We start from the raw sequence: 27,861 nt of genomic DNA, 5'->3' as shown, positions 1-27,861 counted from the left end.
CAAAAGCAGCTATTAATTCAAACAAGATCAAAACAGAAATCAATCTATTCATGTGACTTCCAAAAGATCATTAAAAACTAATTACTTTCTGTCTACCTCAATTGCTTTGTTGCTTTAACTGGTAAATTGTTGTCCTCACTTTCTGTCTAGATGGCTGTGGAATAAAGCAGTGTGTTCCAATTCAGATCACAGTGAGTCAAGTGGCCCCATCCTAGAGCCCAGACACTAACTCCAAGTATTTCTAAGCATTATAACAGACGCCCCACTTATCAGCACAAAGCTTATGTATGCAGCCAAGCGACACTTGGTTACATAAAGCAATGTCATGAGTTTTTCCAATTTCACAAAAATAAAGAATTATAAAAAACATGCTGAAATTTCTCAAACTTATAGATCTAATTTAATTTTTTTAAAAACCAAACCCTTCCTTTCAAGGGCTATGGTCAGTGATTTAGCATGTTTCTTCTGTGTTGGTAAATTAGTTCTATTGTTCAGAAAAAGTCTAAATGACAATAATAGAGACAATTCTTAATTCTTTTCCAAATCTGATGAAATTATCCAAAAATAAAAGAAAAAGAAAATCTGCAGCTCAAGCAAATTTACTTTGTCAAGGGACCTTTCTTTTAGATAAGTATTAGCTTTCAAAAAATAACTTCTAACAATATTAATTTTATTTGATCTTAATAAATAATCTCATTTTTCTTTCAACCTAAAATTTTCCATTTATCTTCATTCAAAATAAAACTCCCAATATTCTCCATACCCTTATGTATACATAGTTTCTAGGAGAAGATTCAAGCTACTCTTAGTTGTTTCTTAGGAAGCTAAGGGCCTTTCAGTGACCGACAATTATATTTGTAAAAGAACAAATGTTAATAGCCAGAAAAAAATTATTTTTTGGAGTCCTATTTGCACATGGACTTAGAAAAATGACCAAGGATAAATGTGGTGAAACATGACCAGGAAATATGTGTTAAAATATTAAGAACTCTTTTTTCCTGAATGTCTGTTTATTCTGATTTTGAGATAAAATACAATGTATACAACACGAGTGCCTGAATTAATATTTTCCTTTAAAGGAAATGGCTTATATATCTTTAGCACTCTATAATTTTCAAAGTTTATTGCATATTACTTTTTCATTTAATAGTCACAAAATTTCTCTAAGACAGACCATTTATTTGAACAGATACTTCTTCTCATTCTACAGCTTAGAAAATTGAGACTCAGAACATTTATGGGAACTACCAAGGTCAGATAGTTTCTGAGAAATGGAGCTTGGGACATAACAGGAGTCTGCCTGCTCTCAGCACAGTTAATATAGCTATTGAGCAAAAGAGAAATTAATAGGCATTAAAGTTCTTTTAGGTGTCAGACAGCTTACTAGTGCTTTACAAAAACATTTTATTTTATCTTCACAACAGCCTGATGAGATTAATATTATCATTCATGTTGATGTGTCTACTAAAATTCAGAAATTGTGAGTGCCTTCATCAAATTTATACAGCTAAAATTTAGCACAGCTCAAATTCTAACCTGGGTTTTCTGACTATAAATTCATGTTATTTCTGTTATTTCTTAACACAATTTCTACCTACAAATCAAAAGTTACAATTAAGTCATTTAGACAACTCCACTCATTTATTTAAAAATAAAATATGTGATAGTGATATTCAGAAATTATAATACAAATACAAATCAAACCCAAATGCCATGAAAGTGATCACAATATATCTGATATTTGTGCCCCCCTCTGGTAGCAGCATCTCTCAAGGATGTGGAATTGTTGGGCTGAAAAGTCTGCTCGTTGCTCTATAAAGCAATGCAAATATGACTTTCTTAATCACTCCTCCCCTCCTCTCTCCAGTATATTATTTATTCTCACTGTGTATCACACATCTTCTTCTCCAGGGATGAAGAGTTAGGTAAAAGATAGAAAATCCCCTAACCACAAAAAGTCCGGAAACTCCATCAGCAAAAATGTACATTTATTGCTGTGTGACACAGTTTAACTTTATTGAGGAGAATAATGCAAGGAAGTATAAAAAGGACACAAACCTCTAGCCACTTAATCTGTGTCTTCGATTTGAAATTTTAAGACAGTAAGACAAATGTTCTTACGAGGAGAAACTGGAAGCACTTTCCCTGGTAGAGAAGGAAATACTTTAAAATTGACGAGAAAATGGCAAGGACAGTTGAGACAAAGTCTTGAAATAGTGAAGTCTTAATGCAACACTATGAGAAAGAAAATTTTATTTAATTAACTAGATTTGACTCCACTTATGCTTAGAAAAAAAGGCATTTATTAATATCTTGCAAAGAAGGTCAAAGATAAAGGCCAGAACTGAGCAAATGTTGCTAAAGAGAAGTTGTTCAGCTGATAATGAATATACACCATATATAATCTCCTTTTCCAGAATAACGGATTTAAGTTGGTTAACTGTGTCCCCAACTTAACAGAATATATCGTTCAGGTTCTTGACCTCATCTCCTGACCATTCTTCTCACATCACCTTCACTGGCCTGCCAGGCTTGGTGGATTTGGAATAGATCAATTTGTCTTTCTGCCAATTTTAATTTTTGCAACAGCAGTACAACCTATATATTCATGCTTGAATGATATATTCAAACTTGCTACTTTCCTACGATTACAGTAAGACAACAAAATCATTCTCACTGATTTAACATGTATGTGAAAACACAAATACTTTTGACTATTTAACTTATTTGACTGATTACATTAATTAAAGCTGTAACTAGCTACATGCAATCACTTAATTATTTGTTGATTTTATTTTTAGTTAAGCTGACAGGTCTACTTGTTTGATAACCAAAATTAGACAAAAAAGTCAATTTTACTTTATCCTGCTAATTGATTAGGATGATTAGAAATAGTACAAGCCCCAGATTCAATTATAATTACTTACACATAGAGGAAAACCTCTTATTCAAAGTCACAGGTTGCTAAGTACATTTTCTCTAAAGCAAAGGGCATATATTAATAAAAACTTATCCCTATAAGTTAACACACACAAATGTTGTATGAAGACCAGTAGAGTCATTATGTACTTTAACATAACTACCCTCATGAGATAGCTATTTGTTATTTTCTATTTTACTGGTGAGGAAACACGGAGTTTAAAAAAATTTGAAGCATTTTTTAATTCTATGATTCCTGAATTCTGGAATTGAAGGTGTCATTATGAAAATACATTGTCACTTGTTTTTTAAAAGAAAATTTCCTATAATTATTTGATTGCAAAATAACTAACTTCATTGAGAGACACCACAAAAACTAAAGCAGCATATAGTACAAATACTCGTAGGTTGTTTTGTTGGTGGAAAGCTAAAATTAACTTGGCAAGTAAAACAATTTCTCTGCCCCTGGCACGTGAGAAAGCAATAATGAATCTTCCATTTTAAGGTGGAAAATTTGGCATACCTAGATGAGCACTTAGCTAAAATGGTCAAATTTCTAGAAAAATCATCAAAATCAGCTCAAAGAAGAATTTTTAAAACACGCATATCAGTAACCACTGAATACATTAAGCTAACAGAAAAGACTATACTTGAAATGGCACCCAACTCAAGATTTTGCTTGTGAATTTTATCACATCCTTAAAAAACACATAATTCTTGTGTTACATAGACTTTTCAAAGCAAAGACAAAGATAAGAAATTATCTGATCCATTTTACCAAGCAAATACCAAACAAGAGAAAGCACAAGACCAAATACCAAAACACTAATACCAAAACAAGAGAAAGCACAAGAAAGGAAATCATGGACAAATAACTTTTATAAATGAAGATATATACACCTTGAATTAAATATTAGCAAATCAGATATGGGGATATATTTTTTTAATTACACAACAGGACCAAATTGGGTTTATCCCAGGAATACAAGGATGGTTCAATACTAGAGAACCTATCAATTCTCTATATTAAAAGACAAAAGACAAAAAACGAGTAATGTAAAGTATTGACTAAAATTTAATACCTCATTTTTAATCTTCTGAAATTAGAAATAGAAGAAAAACCTTTTAATAAATGTCACTAGTGGAAATATGTAATAAGTACCATACTTAATGGATAAAATATTAGAAGTAATTTCTTAAAGTAAGGAATAATACAAAATGCTATCATTATCTATCCAGCACTTATGCACCATCCTTGTCTATCCAAGACAATAAAAAATGAGATATAAGAATCAGAATAAAAAGAGATAAAATTATCATTATTTGCAAATGATATAATAATTACCCAAAAAAACTCTAAGAAATTAACTTGTGAATTGTTAGAGTTCACATTAGAAAGTTTAGCAAGGTAGCCAAATAGAAGTTACAAAATAAGCACATACATTAAAATGCTATTTACATTTTAAAACACACACATCAAAAAAACTAATATAGATAGTATGTGGCCATAAACATTTGTTACATAGGCTGGGTGTGGTGGCTCACACCTGTAATCCCAGCACTTTGGGAGAGTGAGGTGGTGGATCATTTGAGGTCAAGAGTTTGAGACCAGATTGGCCAACACGGTGAAACCCCATCTCTACTAAAAATACAAAAATTAGCCAGGTGTGGTAGCAGATGCCTGTAATCCCAGCTACTTAGGAGGCTGAGGCAGGAGAATCGCTTGAACCCGGGAGGCAGAGATTGCAGTGAGCCAAGATCACACCACTGCACTCCCACCTGGGCAACAGAGCAAGACTCAGTCTCGAAAAAATATTTATATATATTTGTTACGTAAATAAAAATAAAATCTTCTGAAAAGATACACATCAAATTAAATGATGTTGCTAGTTCTCAAAAAAAGGATCAAGATTCATGGTAATGATCAAAGGAGATTGTAGCCATACTTATAATATTTTCATTTTATAGTCTGGATATATGTATTAGTTTTACTATTTAAATTTAATAAAATTTAAAATATGCAAAAAATAGTTTCAGCTACTTCTATATTTATTTGGATAACTTCATATTATTTCCTAAAATTTGAATTATTACTTAATCCAGGGATTGAACCAGGAAAATAAAAGGGCACATCAAATGTAGGTCCATAAATTAACCTTGCTGCCAAGTATGCTTTATTGTTTTCCTAGGTTAATATTTATGTGAACTGACTTATTAAAGTTTTTAAATTTCAATAAATAAAATATAAGACTACTGAAGCCAGATATTGAGAAGGTTTATGTATTTATACAAATACATATCTAAGTATATAATTTTCCCTACAACTTCACTAGCATTACAATATAAAAAAGAAACAGTCATTAATTTGGGTCAATGACATACTTTCATTGTGATAGAACACTGAAAGTTATTATTCAAGATTATAACTAAATTTTTTAATACTTTCAGAAAAGACCCTTATATCATTGGATTTCTCTATTTCTCAGAAATGTTAAACAGATTCCTTTTTGTACATTTTAGAAGCCTCAAATATTCAGAAAGATGGACCTCTGTTCCTAAATTAAATATTTGCCTTAAAATAATAGCAAACTTTTCAAGAATTTAATGTAAATCTCTGATGATGACTCATTTATCAAAACCAGAACACCTTACCTCAGGTATAGCCACAGTGTGTGCTTCAAATGATTAATATTATCTATATGCAATGTTGGCAGAAAAGAATTCATATTCATTCTCAAAGGGAAGACAACACGTACATACAACTGCCGTATCAAACTCATTACATTCCATTAATATTGCATGACAAACTTGACTGTAGTTAAAGTCTTTTAAGAAATAAAATTTACTCTCTAGTGTTCAGACTGTTCAGATTTTAAAGATTTTTATTTATATTACCAGATATTCAGCTATTCATAACACACTTTTATTGTATTTTTATTGATATATCACAGTTGTACACATTTTTGCAAACATGGTATTTTAAAATACATATACAACATATAGTGGTCAAGTCAGAGTAATTGAACTATTCATCAACTCAAATATTTATCCTTTCTTTGTGATGGGAACATTATAATTCTTCTCTTCTAGCTATTTTGAAATATACAATAAATTATTGTTAACTATAATTTTCCTACTGTACTTTCAAATAATAGAACACATTCCTTCTATTAACTATATTTTTGTACTCATTAACCAACTTACCTTTATCCTCTTCCACCTTCTCTTGACAGCCTCTGGTAACTACTATTCTATTCTATATCCATGAGACCTACTTTTTTTTGCCCCTACTTATGATTCAAAACATCCATTATTTGTCCTTCTGTGCCTGGCTTATTTCACTTATGATGACCTCCAGTCCTATCCATGTTGCTGCAAATGACAGGATTTCATTAACTTTTTTATGGCTGAATGATATTCCATTGTGTATATACACTATATTTTCTTTATCCATTCATCTGTTGATGGACACTTAGGTTGATTCCATATCTTGGCTATTGTGAATACTGCTGCAATAAACATGAGAGTGCAGATATCTCTTTGACATACTTATTTCCTCTCTTTTGGACATATACCCAGCAATGGAATCGATTAATCACACAGTAGTACTATCTTTGTTTTTTTGAGGAACCTCCATACTGTTTTCCATAATGACTGTACTACTTGACATTCTCACCAACAGTTTACCAGTGTTCTCCTTTCTCTGCATCATTGCCAGCATTTGTTATTTTTTCTTTTTTGATAAACCAATCAGATAATATCTGATTGTGGTTTTGATTTGCATTTCCCTGACGATTAGTGATATTGAGCATTTGTGGCCATTTGTATGTCTACTTTTGAGAAATGTCTATTAAGGTCTTTTGCTCATTTTTAAATCAGATTTTTTTTCTTGCTTGCTTGCTTGCTTTTTTGTTAATAAGTTGTTTGAGTTCCTTACATACTCTGGTTATTAATTCCTTTTCAGATGGATAGTTTGAAAATATTTTCTCCTGTTCTGTAGGTTGTCTCTTCACTTTGTTAATTATTTCCTTTGCTGTTCAGAAGCTTTTTAGCTTTATGTAATACCATGTGTCTGTTTTTGTTTTTGTTGCCTGTGCTTTTGAAGTCTTATCCAAAAAAATCTTTGCTCAGTCCAATGTCCTGTGTCTGCAATGTTTTCTACTAGTTTTATAGTTTCAGATTTTACATTTAAGTCTTTAATCCAATTTGAGTTAATTTTTGTACATGGTGAAAGGTAGGGGTCTTTTTTTTTTTTTTTCATTTTTCTACGTATGGATATCCTGTTTTCCCAGCATCATTTATTGAAGAGACTGTCCTTTTTCCTCAGTGTATATTCTTGGTGCCTTCGTCAAATATGAGTTGACTGTAAATACATGCACTTACTTCTGGGCTCTCTATCCTCTTCCATTGGTCTATGTCTCTGTTTTTATGCCAGTACTATGCTGTTATGGTTATTATAGTTTTGTCATGTAATTTGAAATCAGGTAGTATGATGTTTCCAGCTTTGTACTTTTTGCTCACGATTGCCTTAGCTTTGCCAGGTCTTTTGTAATTCCATATGGATTCTAGGATTGTTTTTCTATTTCTGTGAAGAATGTCACTGGTATTTTGATTGTAGTTCACTTAGGGTAGTATAGACATTTTAACAATATTAATTTTTATCACCTATGGCATGGGATATTTTCCATTTTTCATGTCCTCTTCAACTTCTTTCATCAGTGTTTTATAGTTTCCTGGCAGAGATTTTTCACATCTTTGGTTGAATTTATATTTTGATATTTTTGTAGCTATTGTAAACAAAATTGTTTTCTTGATTACTTTTTCAGATAGATCTCTGTTAGCATATAGAAACACTACTGATGTTTTTATGTTATTTGTATCTTGTAATTTTACTAAGATTGTGTTTCAGTTCTAGAAGTTTTTTCGCAGAGTCTTCAGGTTTTTCTAAATATAAGATCAAGTTTTCTGCAAAAAAAAAATAATAATAATAATTTGACTTCCTCCTTTCCAATTTGGATATCCTTTCTTTCTTTCTCTTGCCTAATTGCTTTGGCTAGGATTCCCAGTACTCTGTTGAATACATATGGTGAAAGTGGGCATACTTATCTTATTACAGATCTTTGTAGAAAGGCTTTCAATACTTACTCTTTCAGTATGATATTAACTGTGAGCTTGTAATATATGGCCTTGATTGTGTTGAGATATGTTCCTTCTATAACCAATTTGTTGAAGGTTTTTATCATAAAGGGATGTTGAATTTTATCAAATGCTTTTTCAGCATTTATAAAAATTATCACATGAATTTTGTCCTTGATTCCGTTGACATAATGTATTCTGCTTATTGATTTGTGTATGTTGAACTATCTTTGCATCTATGAGGTGAATCCCACTTGATCATTGAGAATGGTTTTTTTAACGGGTTGTTGAATTCTGTTTGCTGGTATTTTGGGGGGGATTTTTGCTTCTGTGTTCATCAGGGATACTGGCTTGTAGTTTTACTTCGCGTGTGTGGCTTTATCTGGTTTTGGTATCAGCTTAATGCAGGCTATATAAAATGAATTTGGAAGTATTCCTTCCTCTTTAATTTTTAAATAATTTTAGTATAATTGGTATTAATACTTCTTCAAATGTTTGGTAGAATTCAGCAGTGAATCCTTCAGGTCCTTGGTTTTTCTTTGATGACCAACTTTAGACTACTGCTTTAATCTCATTATTCATGATTGGTTTGTTTAGGTTTTCTATTTTTTCATGGTTCAATCTTGGTGAGTTGTATGTGTTCAGAATATATCCATTTCTTCTAAGTTTTCTATTTTTTTGGCATATAGTTGTTCATAATGAACTCTAATGATCCTTTGTATTTCTGTGCTAACCATCGTAATGTTCCTTTCTCATTTCTGATTTTATTTATTTGGGCCTTATCTCTATTTTCTTAGTTGATCTAGCTAAAGGTTTGTCCATTTGTTTATTTTTTCAAAACCAGCTTAATTTTGTTAATATTTTGTATTTTTCATTTAGTCTCAATTTCATTTATTTCTGCCCATATCTTTCTTATTTCTTTCCTTCTACTATTTTGGGGTTTGATTTGTTCTTGCTTTTCTAGTAACCTGGAAGTGAATTGTTAGGTTAATTATTTAAAATTTTTTTATTATTTGGATGTAGGCATTTACTGGTATAAAATTCCCTTAGTACTGCTTTTTCTGTATCTCATAGGTTTAGGTGTGTTGTGTTCTGTCTTTATTTGATTCTTGAAATTTTTTATTTTCCTTCTTAATTTCTTAATTGGTCCACTGGTTGTTTAAGAGCATGTTGCCTAATTTCCATGTATTTGTATGGTTTCTGAAGTTCCTCTAGCTATTGATTTCTTGTTTTATTTCATTGTGGTCAGAAAATATACTTGATATGATTTAGACCTTTTTATAATTTGTGAGACTTGTTTTGTGGTCTAACATATGGTCTGTCCTGAAGAATGTTTCATGTGGTAATCAAAAAAATGTGTGTTCACATCCAATTGGATGAAATGCTCTCTAAAGGTATGTTAAGTCCATTTAATCTACAATACAGTCAAACAGCAATGTTTGTTTGTTGATTTTCTGGCTGATCTGTCCTTGCCAAAAGTGGGGTGCTGAAGTATCCTACTTCTATTGTATTATAATCTATCTTTCTCTTTAGATCTATTAATATTTGCTTACATATATAAGTGTTTCAGTGTTGGGTGCGTATGTATTTACTATGGTATGTCCTCTTGCTAAATTGACCTTTTATCATTATATAATCATCTTCTTTGTCTCTCTTTTCAGTTTTTGACTTAAACTCTATTTTATCTGATTTAAGTATAGCCACTCCTGTTCTTTTTGGTTTATATTTGCATGAAATATCTTTTCCCATCCCTTCACTTTCAGTCTATGTATGTCTTTTCAGGTGAAGTGAGTTTCTTGTAGGCAACATATAATTGGGTCTTATTGTTTAATCCATTCAGCCATACTGTCTTTTAAGTGACTAATTTAGTTATTATTTAATGTTATTATTTATACATTAGGCCTTACTACTGCCATTTTGTTACTTGTTTACCAATTGTTGTCTAATACACATTTTTATATTTTACTATGAACTATAAAAATCTTATTAATTTTTTGCTCTTACCTTCTCTAATTGAAATTGATTTTTACTCAGGTATCTACCCAAATATGAGAAGAAAAGGGGAGTATCAACAACTCAACTCATTACAGAAGGTTTGCTCAAGGAATTCTGTGGCCTATGGAAAATGTTGTAGTAATTTTTTTTTTATTGAGAAAGGGTAATTCTTTTCATTAGATATTGAGGTTCAATAGACAAAATTTATTTCAGAGGTGCTCAACTTCTCTCTGAAATGACGAGAATATAACTTCAGGTCAATGCTGATCTGAAGGGCTTTATCTCTCACCCAACTCTTCGGGGACATTATATATGCCCTATCTAAAGCATATGTTGATTTTCTTGAGTTCTCTCCAGGAATATCCTCAGATACCAATCTTCCTGAGAAATACAAGACAGAAGGGAAATCCCACTATATTGTCTAATAAATTTCCTAGATCCATCCTTCTACCCAGCGGGAAATATCTGAGGGCTCTGAAGGTGCTGAGGATGCAGACACAGTGAGATCCTGTGTAGCAGTAGCTAGCTACCTTCATGAAACACAGCAGAAGGAACTTTTATGGGCATAGCAGGCATAATTCCATGAAAAGACTGGCAGAGAGAGAAAAGGCACACTGAAGGTTCAAGATCATAACTCTGCATCAACCTCAAAAGAAATTTAGAGCTCACTTTTTTGTATATGCTCCTTATTTTTTTAACCTTGCTTTTATCCATTACCCTAAAGATGGTATTTTGGGAAATAAGCATTTAGACACTTAACTGCAAAATAAAGATTAACAGATGTTCTAATTTAGCATCTTGGCTAAAGCATATTGGTATCTAGAAGTAACTAAAAAACTGCAAGAGAATAACATGTTTTCTAAGCTAAGTTTGGTGGCTTTCAAAAACCTTGTATGTTCTCAATTTTCATCCGAACTTAATTATTTTGTGGGTTCAATTTCTGTTTCCAGCAAAACACAACTTCCTTGTACTGCGGAAGAAAAGACTTATAAAATGGGTTTCGTGGAGCTCAAATAACTCTTAAAAACAATATCTTGATGAGTTAAGTGTAAATGAGCCAAAACATATGGATTAAATGTCCCTTTAAATACACATGCCTTTAAAAATTAAGGGAAAAAAAGTTTTGGCAAAATGTGTTTCAGATTTGGTTGAAAGAAAACATTTGAAAGAAATTGTTTGAGGGGCTATACTAACCCAAAACATACCTGAGCTCTTCTACTACAGTACAACCAACTCTAAAACATATGGATTTTATACGATAATTTTTCTGCCACACCCACCCTGAGTTCTGAGTTCTAAGTTTTTCTTCCTATGTTGGAAGTCATTAAAAACAGTCATGGTGTCATTACTGTCTTGGAGAGAATATAATCTACTACTGCAATCAGTTTTAGTCAAATAGACAGAATGGCATATTGGTCATCACTCTTCAAAAATAAAAATAGATCTTATTTCAAACCTATGATATATAGTTCTCACCAGCACTCATTAGATAGTATGACTGCATGAAAGTTATACATTGAGATAGATACAGGACTAGGCCAGAATATGAAATGATACGATACCCACATCATTGCTCTTTACTCCACCAAAGTCAAGTAACAGGCAAAGGTCAACAGGAGAAACACCAAAGCGCAGCTTGAATAATGTTGGGTCATTTTCACTTTCTTGGGATATTTCAAAATGCATCTACTAGATGCAGGTGACTAAGAGCAAAAGCAACTGAACAATTCAGAAGTGAGTCCACAGAGTGACAGATCGTTGAACCTGTGCCACCTGTGACATGTTTGTCTTCAAAGTTGTTGCCACCTCATACACATATAAATGATAATGCTATCTTTAAACTCTACAGGCAATGAGGTTTAACTCTAATGTGTTTGGAGCTAAAACCATTAAAAACCGTGGGTATCAAATAGAAAACTGCTAACTGCAAATTTGTGAAATTACCTGTGTTGTCCTATTTGTCCTCATAAACCTGTGGAATTCCACTCTCTCTATTGAAGCAGGTAGAATGGGTATGTATTGGCACTCTCTCCCAAATTACATTTGAAGAACAACCAACCATGAATAAATGACCCTAGTCATTATGCCATTAAGTTGCCCTAATTAGTATGCATCCTCATCCAAGTAACCTAGTTACTATGCCAGCAAGGTATATTGTATTTATTCAAAGGCGGAGGTTTTATATCATACTCATTAGAGCAAATCTACCCTTCAAAGGCCATTTTTGAGGACTTTCTTAAAAAAAAAGAAATGATAAACAATGTTTTAAAATTCATCACAAAAAGCATTGCAATCTGAATTAATTTGCTAGAAAAACAATGTCTAAAAAAATAATATAAATTGCTACATGCTTTTTGAGGCCTGGAAGAAAAAATCAAGAGCCTGAAACTGATGTGGTAGTGGGGTGGGTGGGACAGGAGGTGAACATACTTAAGGACTGACAGCAGTTGAAGAGATGAACATGGGATTTGTCTCCAGGAGGGGCAGTCTGGCCTCGTTTCTGTGCTCTAATTTCCTTCTAAAGGCGTGGTGTAACTGCAGCTTTGTGTGTTGAGTTGAGGATTTACTTGAAATATACTTAGACATACTGTTCTACACAGGGGAATTGATGCAAGTTCTTAAAATTCCTGCAGTTCTCTCTTTGGGGAGCAAACACTCTATAGCTAAATCCCATAATGCACCACCCTGCCAATACTGCTAAGCCCCAGATCAGTTATCTCCTCTGTGGACTGAGGTCTATGGGGGTGGAAGTTTTAAACCTAAGAGTTATCCAGACTGTGACAGGGTCAAAATTTGCTATAACACCAATTCTCTTGTCCAGGATAAAATAATTCTTATATTTCATGCGTGTCTGTTGTCTTCAGACATGAAAGCTATTATTATCCTTTCTGTGGTAGATTTTTTTAAAGTATATTCTGCTTCGTTTTTCCACAGACAAAGTAGTTTTCAGAATGTGTTTGTCTATGTCTGCCAAAGAAAATAAATGTAAATATCTATAAATATCAACATAAGTAGACTTGGCTCCAAGCAATAACACATCCCGCTGCTTGCTTCGTAATTATAGAAAATCTCCTGAAGGCTAATAGATAATAACCAAAATTGTTCTGATGATGTCTTTCGAATGTATTCATAGAGAATACTCTGATGGTGCCTTTCTTATGTGGAGGAGCAAAGGCTCATATTTACCTCGGATTCAAGCGTTCATCCAGAGTCATTTGTCACTGCTAATGTTTTCCCATGGAGTTGGATGGCATGTGAAGAGAAAAATCCCTCTACCCTCCTGGAAGAAATCTTGAGAGTTGACTGCTGTGTGGTTTGCTGGGAGGTTGTGGTAAATGTTGAAAACCACCATCTCATAATCATATGCTTGAAGCTTTAAATCATGATCTGTCAAAAATTCAAAGTTGGAAAATTGTGTACCACTTTGGAGAATCAGAAGTGTACTACAGACTAACAATAAAACCAGTGAAACATACAAGGAACCTCTGCATTTTATCCATTATCATATCCTTCTTCTCTAAGCACATTGGAGCGCACACCCTACAGTCAGAAGACCCTTCTGACTTCATATTCTGGCTGGGCAGCCTGCTGGCACATTATTTAACCTCTGCGAAACTTAGTTAAACTTTGGATTAAATCAAATAATAGTGACGAAGGATTAAAGGATATTACATATATAAAAGGATTTTGTATCCATTGAATTTCTATGTAGGTGTCAATTATTATCTTCCAAGGCATACTTCTCCCTGATATCTAGAGCACCACATCGAGCAACAGTGCAGACCCCTTGAGACCAAAGACTCTGCTGTTGTTCTCTTCATATCTTTCTCTCTTCTACCTCCAGTTGGATATATTTTCTCCTATACACAAAACTAGAACAGAGCTTATCACAGATCAAATGCTCAATATATTTAATTTTACTTATAATATACTGAACTGAACTGATGGACCTCTTAACTATGTCAGTGTAACATTCATCATGCTCCAAGCAAAAATGAGGGCTATGGAAAATGGGACATTCTCATGCTGAGTCCTCCATCTCTATGCACCAGGTGTCTCCATCTATTGTACTGATGAGTTCTATGAGCATGGAAATGGCAAACATCGAAGTCTCTACATGGTCCCTCAACACAGGACAGTGAGCCAGAAGCCAAAGATTAGTTGTGTAAAAACAAACACACTGAGCAACAGAGGGCAGGGGATACAGATAGAAAATTACAGACTACAGTGTGTGAATCATCAGAGATATTCTGAGAACAGATGGAAATACAATTTTATATAATGCTACTTTAAAGAGGAATGTAGCCTGGGCAACATAGTAATACCTCATTCTACAAAAAAAAATTTTTTTTAAATCCAGTCACGGTAGCACATGCCTGTCATCCCAGCTGCTTACAAGGCTGAAGCAGGAGGATCACCTGAGGCTGGGACATCAAGGCTGCAGTGAGCTACAATTGCATCACTGCACTCTAGCCTGGGCAACAGTGGGAGACACTGTATCAACAACTAAAAATTTAAAAACAAAGAGGAATGATATAAAATAGATTGAAAACCCATACTGGGTAAAGTTCCCAAGTCAGGCACCATGTCAGGAGTTGGTTTGTAATTTTAACAACTGGAAATAAACTAACATATTTTCAGCAAAGTAGTAAAATAAAAAGTTAACATTAGTGAGTATTCCACATCAGACACTGTTCTAACACTTCACATGCACTAACTCATTTAATCCTAATCACAACACTAAAAAATAGGTATCTCACATTGTATACATGGGAAAGCTGAGCCACACAGAGGTGAAGTAACTTATCTCAAGTTGCACAAATTGTGAGAGGTAGAAAGAAAAGGGACAATGTCAGAGAGAGAAAAATCTCTCAACTTACTGTTAGAGATGTTAGAGTTGGTAGGGGCTAGAAATCCAGTTAACTTTGGCTTCTTCATTTTATAGATGAGAAAGCTAAGACCAGAAAGGCTTGGTGCTTGGCCACATTGCTAGTTGGTGGTAGAGCTGAGACTAGACCCAGGTGTCCTGACCTCTTTTATAGCTCTTCATAAGCTCTGGAAGCAATGGCTCTAGACAACAAGAAAAAGCTGTCTGCACTTGCAAGCTGTACAAAAAAAAAAAATCAGAAAACAAAAATCCTTTTAGGTGCATTTTCTTTTCTGCCATACTCCTACGTGTTCAGAGTAATCAGGTGTTTCTTCTTCTCACATAATGGTCATGATCAATAACTTCCAAAGCAAGTTCATCACAATATCACGTGGGATATTTAATGAGCACTATCATATTAACTGCTGGACCAAACATGTAGTGCATAAGTGAAGGTGCTTATTTGTGATTTGAAATGATTTCAAACCACAAACATCTATTGAGAATCACCCCATGCAGGAAAGGCAGTAGGTACTGTGGGGATTACAAAAATGTGCAAGGAAGATTCCTTTTCGCCATCCATCCACTGGGGAAAACAGACATATTTACATATAACCATGCTCTAGTTAAAACACAGTAAGTGGTCCAAGGACATGGGAGAAAATGGGAAGAACTCAAATTGAGAAGTTTAGAGAAGACTCTGGGGGGGGGGGAATATTAATAAAAGTGAAGTTTATCTCATGTGAAAAAATGAGGCAGAATTATTCCATTATAGGTCCTCCTAACAGAATTTTCCAGATTTAGCATATTCTTATCTCTAAGTGATGACATGAGGAATATTTATATCTTTTCTCTACTAATTTTGAAAGAGAGAAGAAAGAAAATGAATACATATTATTTTCATCTATAAATTGGGGCCTAGAATGAGATGACATTTGTTATGAGCTGACATTTGTTATGTTCTCATCTTAATTGACCCCAATGATTAATTTACGAGAAAAGCAGCCACATGTATTCCAACAATGTGTAGTGGCACTTGTCGACCAATAAAGATGTCTAATTTGTGTATATGAGTAATCCATAAACAGATGATATCCACATATTATTTCATTATTATCACTATAATAGGCAGAATTAAATCCATTCCCCAGGCTTTCTAAAACACATACAATACTGTGATTTTAATTTTTAAAATGTGCAGGAATCTCCTGTCATGACAATTTTTAAACACTGTAGAATCTCAGGATAGAGGGAAATCTTAAAGATCATCTGGTCCAATCACCCTGTCAATGTGTCAATCCCTTCTGCAATATCCCCACCAAGTGGTCATCCACTTTATGCTTAGTTGCATAGAGGTCCAGACTATTCTCCCTAACAGAAAATTTAAGATTTGGATGGCTCTTCTTTAAATAAGAAAGAGAAAGAAAAAGAAAACCAGAACCCAAATATATCTTTCTGAGGTTTCTACCCATTGAGTCAACTTTAATCCTTTGGGGTCATTTATTCTTTCTTCCACGTGACAACTGGATAGCTCTGATGACAGCTATGTTCCTGCCCTCTCTCAAACTACCACCCTCGGCCCCAAAGTCTCCTCTTCTCCAAGCATACTCTTCCCCATCTTCTCAACTACTCCTCACATGGGTTCCCTTCGGGTTCCCACAATCCATCCTAAAGGCTCCCCTGAGGACAACCTCTAGTTTATCTGCATCTCCCTCCCTCCTTTGATGGTATGCATGGCAAAGCACAACTCTCGGAAGTGCACTGACCACTGCAGAGAAGGAGACCAGTCATCAACCTCCTTCTTCTAATATTGTTTTCGACTACAACACCCTTGAATTATATTTGTTTTTTGTTGAGTGCATATTGCTTGAAGAAATTAGGCAAAATACAAGGGCAATAGGATTATCAGAGGAACAAAGATTTATTTTTTTCCTAAGGAAGAGAGGAAAATCATTATTCATGCAGTTTCATGGATGGAAAGTTCACTTCGTGTTCAAATCAATCTTAATATCTCAACAGTATTCTTCTCAACTTGGATAACCATCACAGGACCCTAGGGTTAACAAGATATTTGAACCCTCTTTTTTGATCTTAGGAGGAGTGGGTTAAGCAAGGCTGGACCAGGCAAGAGCCTGCAGGGATGCAGTTCTGTTGAACCACTAAAGTTAATCAGAGGCATATGGGACTAGAAGAATGAATCAGGCTGGGATCTTTAAGGGATGCCCATAGCCCAAATGCCAGGGAGAGAAAACATGAAGACTGCTTCTGAAGGCACAGCATGAGGTTTGATAAATGGAGCCATGGGTTCAGAACTGTGTGGAAACTGGATCAAAGTGAAAACAGGGCAGAAGCAATTCAGAGGAGGCTGTAGACCAAGAGAGGAAATGAGTCCAGTGAGTTAACACAAAGGGCCAGAAATCAAATAAATAATGGATTTCACAAAATGAAACATCTAAGAAGGTCAAAGCTAGTTGAGAATCTGCAACCCAGTCATTAACAAGCACTGTTGTTACTTCATTTAGTTTTCAACAACTAAATGTTGAAACATATTTAAAATCTATGACTAAATGTGTATATGAGTAAATACATTAATATTTAAGAACTTCTCATCTATAATATCTGGGAAAATATAATGTCTCATGTCTTTGAAAGCTACAGATTAACAGATTAATATTCCTTCAGGAATTTTTTTAAATAGCACTGCCATTTCCTAATATCTAGAGCAGGTGGAAAACTTAAATGCCCATAGAGGCCAGACAAATAACACAAATGTATAAAACTTTCTTACTACAATGGGAAGTGGTGGTGTCCTAGGCAAATTACACAGACCATGCCCATCTAAGGAGGCCAGCCTATATACTGAGTTCTGCTTAATGTCATGTAGGAAAGTGGCCCAATATTGCAGTATCTTGATTTTTGAAAGAAGCTAGAAATCAGAATGTGCATGCATGTGAGGAAGAGGAGAGAGATCTTGATTTTTAAATGTTGACAATATAGTCTAATGTTTCTTAACACTTCATCCTACACTGAAGATCCCAAGGCTTAAAAAGGGGTAAGTTACTGCCCAATATTTAAACTGACAACTCTGTGTTTCCACTCTTACACTGGCTCACCACACTATAAACTCCAGTGAACAATGGAGGTAGGTGATGGGTGACCTTAGGATATTTACTAAGACAAGGCAGAAAGAAGTACTTCAAGAAGACTATTGATAAACCACTATATCATAAGTTCCTTAAGGAGAGGGACCATGTCTGCTGTGTTTCCCAGTTTCACTAATGTTGGCATTATACGTGGCCCATAATAGACCCTTGATAAATATCCATGAAATAAATTTATATATGAGATTCAATGAAGAAGAGAAAAAGCATTGGATAGGAGCCAATTATTATTATATTAAATTATTCAGAGAGATGTTTATAATCATGCCATTTAACACCCTGAAGTAAATCACACCTACCAGATGAACATTTACAAGTGAAAAAAAAAATTTTAAAGTCAAGGAGAAAAATTAAAACCTGGAGATATTTCTGGCTAAACATGGAATGTCAAAGCACATGTTTACCCCCACTTCCTCCTAAAATGTCTTCATATAAGAGGAAAAAAATTAAAGAGCCCAAACCCCACATGCAAAGTGAACCAAGGAGGGTATCAATGCAAAGAAGAGTGAACAATAAAACCTCTAAAAATGGAAAGTGTCTGAGCATAGACCAGGTCAAAACCTGGTGCCTGCAGAGAGAGATTCAAAAAGAAATGACCCCACTTGAGCCACAGGGCCCTGGAAAAGCTCAGGAATTGTCACATCAGAGATCTCTGAGTATGGGGACCAGATTAATTAAAGAATAATATAAGGTGCAGTTTGGTGTCCTGATCCCTCCCCACCCCCATAGCTTGGTGACTTCTCCCCAATCTGGGCAAAAGACAGAAGGTTAATTTCTAAAGAGATTTGCATCTGAGGATGGTGGTGAAACCCTGTAATTATCTGTTAGGCCAATAATGCTTTATAGCAAACAATCACATAACCCCAGCGGTATACAACCATAAAACAGTATTGTTTAGGAATACGGTGTTAGCTGAAGATTGGCTAGGAGGTGGATCTTGCCTGCGCATGCTCACATGCTGGAGCATTGGTTGGTTGATCTAGGCTGGCTTTGGCTAGGGTGACTATGTGGACTCCACTCTGATTTACAATCCTCTCGTCATCTGGCAGCCATGTTCAAAATGTTCTTATGCCAGTGACAGGCCTGAGAGAACAGACAAAAATGCACACTTTTTGAAGCCTAACCTTGGAAGTGATACAGTGTCAGTCCTGTCATATTTTATTGCCCAAAGTAAAATAGACTCGGGACCCCATAAAAAGACCCCACCTATTCAGGGAGAGAAACAGCAGTCACACATCAAAGGGTGTGAATACAAGGAGGCATGCAGAATTGGTACGGTTGTTGCAATCTATGACACCTGTACTAAAAAAGAGGGCAATCAAGTTAAAGTCTGAATGCTGAAGAGTGAGACCACTCATTCCATGCCCACATTCAGCTCTGAGAATACTGCCATCTAACCTAAGACCTACCAGATAGAATAAAATTCCTCTCCAGAGAAACTAACAGACCCAAGATAAAAGAACTAAGACAGACATTTTGGGGATCTCCTCCCATAAGAAATTTTGCATACTCTTTGTTAATATGCTATTAAGCCCACTACCAATACCTTTTTAGTGCATCACTTATAATTATGAATGGACAGTCTAGGTTCTCCAGACATTTGAGGAAATCCCCTAACAAAAAATTCATGAGCCACAATCAAAAAACAAAACCAAAAAACCTAGAAAGAGACTCAGAGAAAACAGTGCAGGAAGCAGAAAAAACATTTTAAAACTAAGTAAATCATCTCTTACATTATAAATTAAAAATAATATTTTTAAAACCCAGATATTCAATCAAAAGATAAGCTTTTAAAAAAACTCAAAAATGACAACAGACAATAAATGGAAATAAGTGAGACAGAATAACAACAACAAACCTAATCAATTAGTAGAGAAGTTTCAATATATGAAAGTCAAGGTCTAGGTATTATACAAGAAGAAAGACCCTGAAATGTTAAAATGACTTAGCCATAAAATATAGACCAGGTAACCAGAGCAAATTATGTACTTCCTTTATTTTTTTAATATCAGAAAATCTGGTTATTTGATTATCCATTCAAGCATGCCTCTTTATTCCTCTTTTATTAAATACCCATGTTGCAAACAGAGGTAGGAATTACATCTGAAAACAAAGAGATATTCCACTATCAGGAAGTTCTTGTGTTTATTTACATGATTAGCAGTGTCTGAAAAAAAAATCCAGTGAAGTCAAGGTTGAAGGACAAGATTTCTTAGGCAGAGCCATCACTTCCTTTGTCTATGTGCTGGGAGTGTTCAAGTCTGTCCTTACTCACAGGACGCTCCTTATCTCATCTGGCGTCTGGCAACTTTTTCAGTGCACTGTCTTCCTTGACTAGTGCTGTTAACAAATCCAAACCACTATAAGGCACAAGTCTCCATACCCTCCCTTCCTGCCCCCAAAAGATGGCTCCAACTCTACCACAGGAGCTTCATTTAGTTATTGGAATACTTTGGCTCAACATAGTCCTTTAAGAGCTCCAGCTTTTAAATCAATTTATTGGGAATTGCTAGCTCTTGTTGATGGCTTACTATGTACTAGGCGCTGTTTTAAGTGCTTGTTAGACATTAGCTCATTTTATCCTTAAAGCAAGGCTACAAGGCAGATATTATCATCACACATTACAGATAAGAAAACTCAGAAACAGAGAAGATAAGTATAGCAGCAGGATTTTTAATCCAAATGGTTTCGGTTCTGGAGCCCACTAAACTTTCCTGCTTTATTAGTAAGTTATGCTTTAATTATTTAAGAGGTTCACAGATTATATACGTATAGCCAAATATGATTTCACTGCAGAAATTCCTTCAATATTCCAGCTCAATGTGAGGACCAGGGCTCTGGCCTCTAGAGGTTTGCTGAAAATCACTGATACAAGGCAGACTGATTAACAAAAGAAATGGCATACAAATTTATCTAATGTGTATACATGAAAGCCTTCATAATTAAAACCCAAAGATATAGGGGAAATTGTCCATTTTTACACTTAGATTCAACAAAGTATGAGCAGTCATGTAGAAATATGCCTGGGCAAAAAGGGTATGATCTAAAGTTAAGAGAATGAGTGGGGAAGCCCAGCAGGGCCAGCCAGTCTAGATTCTTCTTGGCTTCTCTGAACATGCATTCCTTCCTTCTGGTGTGGGGCAGAGCCCTCTCTGAAATGGCAGTCTTATGTCCTAGAATCAAATAATGTGGGTCAGATAATTTCTTTATGGCCAGTTCTTACATATAATATTTTCAGGATTTATGGCTGGCTTTTGGGAAAAGAGGTACTGCTTTCTATGACCTTCCTTGGGGAAGGATTCTGGTTTCCATGCCTAGCCTTGAGAAAAAATGGGACTGAGAGATAGTAGGGCAAGAGAAGGTCAGACAAAACCTTTTTCTTCTAAGGCTGCTGTGGAGGCTCTCATTTGGAGGTATTATTTTCTGAGCCTGTATTAGTCTGTTCTCGTGCTGCTAATAAAGACATACCAGAGACTGGGTAATTTATAAAGGAAAGAGGTTTAATGGGCCCCCAGTTCCACATGGCTAGGAAGGCCTCACAATCATGGCAGAAGATGAATGGGGGGCAAAGTCTTACACGGCAGGCAAGAGAGCATGTGCAGGGGAACACTCCTTTATAAAACAATCAGATCTCGTGAGACTTATTCACTATCACAAGAGCAGCATGGGAAAACCTGCCTCCATGATTCAATTATCTCCCATCAGGCCCCTCCTATGACACATGGGAATTATGGGAGCTACAATTCAAAATGAGATTTGGGTGGGGACACAGCCAAACCATATCAGAGCCCAACATCAGTATTCCTGCAAAATTTTCAGATGAGCTATTTGTGTGTGTGTGTGTGTGTGTGGAGGGGGGTGGTTATGAGAGTAGATTGGTGATTTCAGAATAATAGACCCAGAAATTAACTTGCCTGCAAAGTCTAGGGGATATAACTCTGACTTTCCAAGAGAACGTAAATTGTCCTGGACATGATGGATTCTCTGTCCTCATGAGCATAGAGACTTAAATCTGTGTGCCAGATTCTTTGTTAAGTGCTTTCATACATCATTTTATATAACCCTCACAACAGCACTAGGAGACAGCCATTAATTAACTAATTCCACATTTTGAAAGTAAGGAAACTAAACCATGAAGAAGATAGAACATTAACCCAAAACTTCACTGCCAATAATTGTCAAGGTTAGCTTCAAACTCAGTTCTTTCTAACACGAAAGCACAGGTTGTTCTTCCACACTACTAAAGTTCAGTAAACCACGGTAAAGCACCCTGGTAACTTAAGTTTGTAGCTCTGTGCTCTATGTTTTTGTTTTCTAAATAGTTTATTCTAGAAAGACATTTCATTGAGAAGTTTTCAAAAATTCGTTGTTCTTACATGTTGTGATTTTTTAGAGCTAATAAATGGGCATCATATCTAAATGGCATGAAGTGAGAAAGTCAGCCTTTGGGCCAGCCAAACTAGTACCTGATTCATTAAATAAACAAATTCAGTTCTGCTAAGATGGGCAAGACATGGGGAATACAAACTTGAGTAAGGCACAGCAGACCTTGTGCATAAGAAATTGATAATCTAATAGAGCTAATATGAAAACACAATAAGTGTGCCATGGAAGTTCGAAGGATGGGGAGATCACACCCATTGGGGGCAATAGTAGAAGTTTCAAAGAGATATTACCTAATGTGGGCCTAAGAAACCTGAGATAGGAAAGGTTTAAGATGCATTCCAGGTGAAGGGCAGATCACCAAAATGGTACCAAGGCAGAGAGGCCAGACCTGCTCTTCAGATATATCTAAAACGTGGGAAGCAAACCAAACTTAGGGAAGAAGTCTGATGACTCAAATCTATGTCCAGTGAATAGATGAAACTATTTAATATAACTTTGGGCTGAAAGAGACTTATTCCACAGGCTTCCTTTGCTTCTGGCACATTTCTGCCATTGTCCACTTCCAGGGGAAAAGCTTAGAAAACATCTCTTGATGCTAACCTCCATCTAATTGTTTTAGTCTCACATTTGGCAATAGAAAACTACAATACTATCCAGAATCAAACATCAGGTGCCAAATGTTATTCTACGCAGACATTTTATATAGAATTACAGCCCTTAAACATAAAGGACCCATACATGAGACAAAGTCTGACAGATCTTTAATTATCCACTAGGAAATAGCTATACAGCTGAAGTCAACCTCCTTAGAGGACATCAATATTTTAGGTTTGTAACATTGACACAAACATTTGCTTTTGGATGAATTTTTAAATAACTTTTTTGTACCTAAAAGTAATAAATGACCATTCTGAAAAATTTAGAAAATATAAAAAGGAATAAATAAAAATAGCAACCATCCATGGACAACCACTATTAAAAATTCCTTTATTTTACCTATTTTATATGTTTGAGATCACATTATTAGCATATTTTATATACTATGTTTTGAGATGGAATCTTGCTCTGTCATCCAGGGTGAGTGCAGTGGCGTGATCTCGGCTCACTACAACCTCCTCTTCCCAGGTTCAAGTGATTCTCCTGCCTCACCCACCAGAGTAGCTGGGATTACAGGCATGAGCCACCACACCTGGCTAATTTTTTTATTTTTAGTAGTGATGAAATTTCACCACGTTGGTCAGGCTGGTTTCGAACTCCTGACCTCAGATGATCTGCCCACCTCAGCCTCCCAAAGTGCTGGGATTACAGGCATGAGCCACTGAACCCAGCCTTATTTGGTCACTTTTACAGCATAAATTTATTTCCATATTATTCATTTCTCTATTAATAAACATGTAACTTGTTCTAATATTTTTGCTATTTTAAATAATGTCCCAGTGAACATCTTTGGGTTGAAGTGTGTTCATTGCTAATTGTTTTTCTTAGGATAGAGTCCTGCAATTGAAATTATTGGTTCTAAATATATGTAAGTTCTTTATCCCTTTGATAAATATTTCCAATTTGTTTTTCCAGAAAGATACTCTCAATTTACACTCAATTTACAGACAGCTTTAGTGACTTCTATAATGTTCATAGGATATATATTCATAGGATCGTTCCAAAAGCTAACCCAGCAAACAGGCAAATTTGAGTCCCCACTCCTAAATTCAGAACCTGGCACATCGGTCCATTGGTACTTCACCATCCTTTCCATGCATCAGTTTTCTTCTTTCATTCTTTCAACACTCTTTCCCCAACAGCCACCAGTTTTCTTGTCTTAGTCTTTTTTTTTTTTTTTTTTGTCAAAGAAGAAAGGATCTTATGCTGTCAAGCACACTGCACACTAAGGCATCAGGACCTTTCCCAGGATATGGCCATTTATTAGAGAAAATGCCTTGGAGAGGCCAGGTTTCATCCACAGGAGTGACACTATGAAATGTAGAGCTCAACAGGAAAAGTAATGGGGACAGAAGGTTCAGGATTTCTCAAATCACACCACATAGGCAACCATGAACATTTAAGGAAAATTGGACCTGCTCTTTTTGTAAAGGACAAGCCTCTGTTTAGGGAGCTTTCACTTTGCAAATGGACCCATTCACATGTTTATCTAGTGACTAATCGCTGTGCTAAATGTCTCATCAGAAAGGCCTCTCTTGGGCCAGTCTTCAGAGAGATCACAGGACTAAATATGGGAAGTGAATGGCATATATTTGGACCCAGGGATTTGGATCCAGATCTCTATGGAAATAAAGCAAAAGCCCATGTCTGTCAACTTGGCCCTTTGGGAAAGTATATAAAAATCCTACCTAGCTAAAGAAATGTTTATAAAAGAGATTTGGCAGCCTAAATAGTTGTCATTCTGCTTATTAATAAATAGTGATATATGAAATTTAGCTTTACAAAGGGAAAAATGTCTACAAAGCAAATAGCTGTTGAAATATAATAAAGAGATCTCCCTCTGAGCTTTAGTGATTTCTATAATTTTTCACTTGGTAAGTTCTTAATAGCTGAAATTTCTATTATGGATGGGATAAGGAAAGTTTATTTTTAAACTCTCCTTGATAAATCAGAAGAAAATAAGAAATAAAGTCAGAAAAAAATCCATTCAAGCCGAATTTAATTGTTGAGTCATATATTTGAAAGCTAGTCATGTATTCAAGACATAGGAAGAAAAGAAGTAAATTCTTCCATCTCCCTAGGAATCAATGCTTATTTTCCAGACAATATCACTTCATCAGACTTTTACCCCAAAACTGCCAGACGGAAACACTGGTAACCATAGCATTCTCTTCCACTCAAATGATAGACTTCATTAGAATTGTGCATGCCTGCTTGTTTAGTACTGTTTTAGAGAATTTTGTTGTGGGAAGGGGGAATTTTTTAAATAAAGAATTTATGTGATTCTTCTCTCCCCAGGAACTTTTAGAACTTGTAGAAGATAAGGCAACATCCCCTGAATGACTAGAAATGACTAAGGACTGACAGCCACTTAGAATGTTATCATTTTCCGAGAGGGCCTGCTGCTGGTTTTGTGGGCACTATCTCCACAGTAGCAGCCACTTAATCGTTCAATGTTATTTGAAGAGGTTTAAGAGGTGCTACAGCTGCTGCATCTCAGGGTTCTATTTTTAATTGGGATGAACTTAACTGGGGCCTGAATCTCTTCAAGAGAGAGACTCTCAGGAAACATTTATGGCAAATCTACTGACAGCAGCAGAATAGAAAGATAACTCAATAATCAAATCCTCTGAGAATAAAGCACTTTTCCAGAAAGTCAACCTGAACAGAAGAGTTGGAGGAATTTCCAGCCTCTGTAAAAGATCCTTGTCTGTAAGGTGGACAAAATGCGTATTATAACTTACGTTTTGCATTATGGAATAGGAAACTAAGGTTCAGAGAGGTTAAGCAACATTCTATGGTCACACAGTTAATAAGTGGTAGAGCTTCGACTAGAATCCACATCGCCTGACTCCATTTACAGTGATATTTCTACTATTCAGTGTTTTCTGGTTAAAAACATTTTTGAAGGGCTTTATTGCCTTTGTTTGTTTCCTTGTTTTCCTAATCAGATGGCAGGGTTACAGTTAGTCATTCATTCTCCTTTAAGTTAGTAGATGGATCTGTGGTCTTACTAAATAATCATGGTCAGAATGAAAGGTTCAACTGAAGCTCTAGATCACAAAAAATGCAAATAAACTAATATAATCAACATTAGAGTAAACTAGGCAATATTACTAATACTGTTTGACCTACTCATTCAATGTGAGAGAAGGATGATTGCTCCGACTGCTCACGTACAAACAGAAAGTGAGTCTCCCTGTCAAGGATGGTACAAGACATTCTTTCCAACACAGAGACAGAAAATGTTGATCCTATAGAGAAACAGATCCTACAAAGAAACAGATTCATCAAAGAAAAGCAGATGAGACTATTTGAACTAAGAAAGAGAGCTGCAGTGTTGCTCAGTATCCAGATTCTAGAACTAAATTTTTTTCTAGAGTTAATAATAAGTATTAGAAACAAGAAATAAAGATCTCATTGGAGACCAGGAGGTATAGAATACACAGTAGAGCCTCCAGGCAGTACTGAATTTCCCCTCAACACACTGGCTAATAGTTACTTCATCTCTTTAGTGAGGATACAAAAAGCAAATGTATGAAAGTAACCCCCAAAAGTCCACCTTTGTTATTGTTTGGCCCACCAATTTGAATTGTGGACCATAGTCAAACTCCTAGACTACCAGTTGATCCTAGGTACTACATCTTAGCAAGGCCTAGTTTTTCTTTACATTGTTGTATACGCAAAAATTCTCAGGAGGTGAATGAGAACTTTTTGGATTTTTAACACAAAATATCTCCAAAAAGAGAGCTAATAATAGGAAAGTGTCAAGATAGTGAAGGAGTCTAGGAAAATGATGTGTGAATTTAAATCTCCCTCATGAACATCCAAATCCTACTCATTACAGCTCATTGGTCAACGTATTGCTTGTATAAACCTGTTTGTAAAGTTAAATGTATTAGGTACAGTAGGGACACTTGGACCAAGTGAAACCATCCTTATTTTACAGTTAAAATACTACTGACCAAAGTAGACAATTCTGAAAAAGCAAATCCTTAATGGCTGTCTTAATGAGATACATATCCACGTGGATTTATGACAGGTTACATAAGAACAGACAGGATGGTCTCCAACGTGCCACTCGTGGCAGTAGGAGTAGTGAATTAACTATTTGCACTATCCTATTATAAAGGATGAAACCACATATGCTTATGTGTGGGCAAACTGTGGGCTTATGGGAAGGAGAAGAGATGGAGACCAGAAGATTTGTATTATTAATAAATGTTACTATGGATTACTATGGACTCTTACTTGCTTCCCATTTATCTCTGATTAATACTCTCAGAGTCTCTCAGCTAAGACAGACCTAGCAAAATAATGAAGGTAATAAAGTTTGTATCCAGTGCACTTTCCTCCCCTATGTCTGTCCACCTCTTCATTCTAGCATCTTCTTCTCACTCTTGTTCCTTGGAAGACTTCCAGCACACTCCCATTGCCCCAAATGGAGACAAGCCAACCTGAGCCTTCTTGTTCTTTGCCTTCCTAGAAAGCCCACCTTGTTGCAGAGCACTGGTTGTTAAATGAGAAGGCATTTTGAGTTAGGTACAGTCAAAGAAGAGAAGAATAGATGTTTCCATATAGCAATTTAGAATAAGAAACTTGCTGGACAAGTGTTGAAAATTTAAAAAAAAAAAAAAGGACACACTAAGGTAACACCACTAATAAGCACAAGAGATTATGAAAACCCAGAATCTTGGAGGGGGAGCCCAGAGCTGGGACTCACACTTCATTGCTGCTGGT

The 27,861-nt window shown here is 35.4% G+C and overlaps 1 long non-coding RNA gene across 1 annotated transcript; it reads right to left on the bottom strand.

Moving 5' to 3' along the window:
* Positions 1 to 5,551: 5,551 nt before the first annotated feature.
* On the bottom strand, positions 5,552 to 15,152 carry LOC116471778 (uncharacterized). The gene is made up of 3 exons (XR_004248862.2): positions 14,931 to 15,152; positions 13,237 to 13,437; positions 5,552 to 7,884 (listed from the first exon to the last, which is right to left on the bottom strand). It is a non-coding gene; the product is annotated as an uncharacterized LOC116471778 (long non-coding RNA).
* Positions 15,153 to 27,861: the final 12,709 nt, after the last annotated feature.

The sequence above is a fragment of the Hylobates moloch genome, unplaced genomic scaffold (assembly GCF_009828535.3).
Source record: "Hylobates moloch isolate HMO894 unplaced genomic scaffold, HMol_V3 SCAFFOLD_2, whole genome shotgun sequence".
NCBI classification, from domain to species: Eukaryota; Metazoa; Chordata; class Mammalia; order Primates; family Hylobatidae; genus Hylobates; species Hylobates moloch.
Note: the sequence above shows the minus strand (reverse complement) of the source record. Positions and strands in the feature narration are given on the sequence as shown.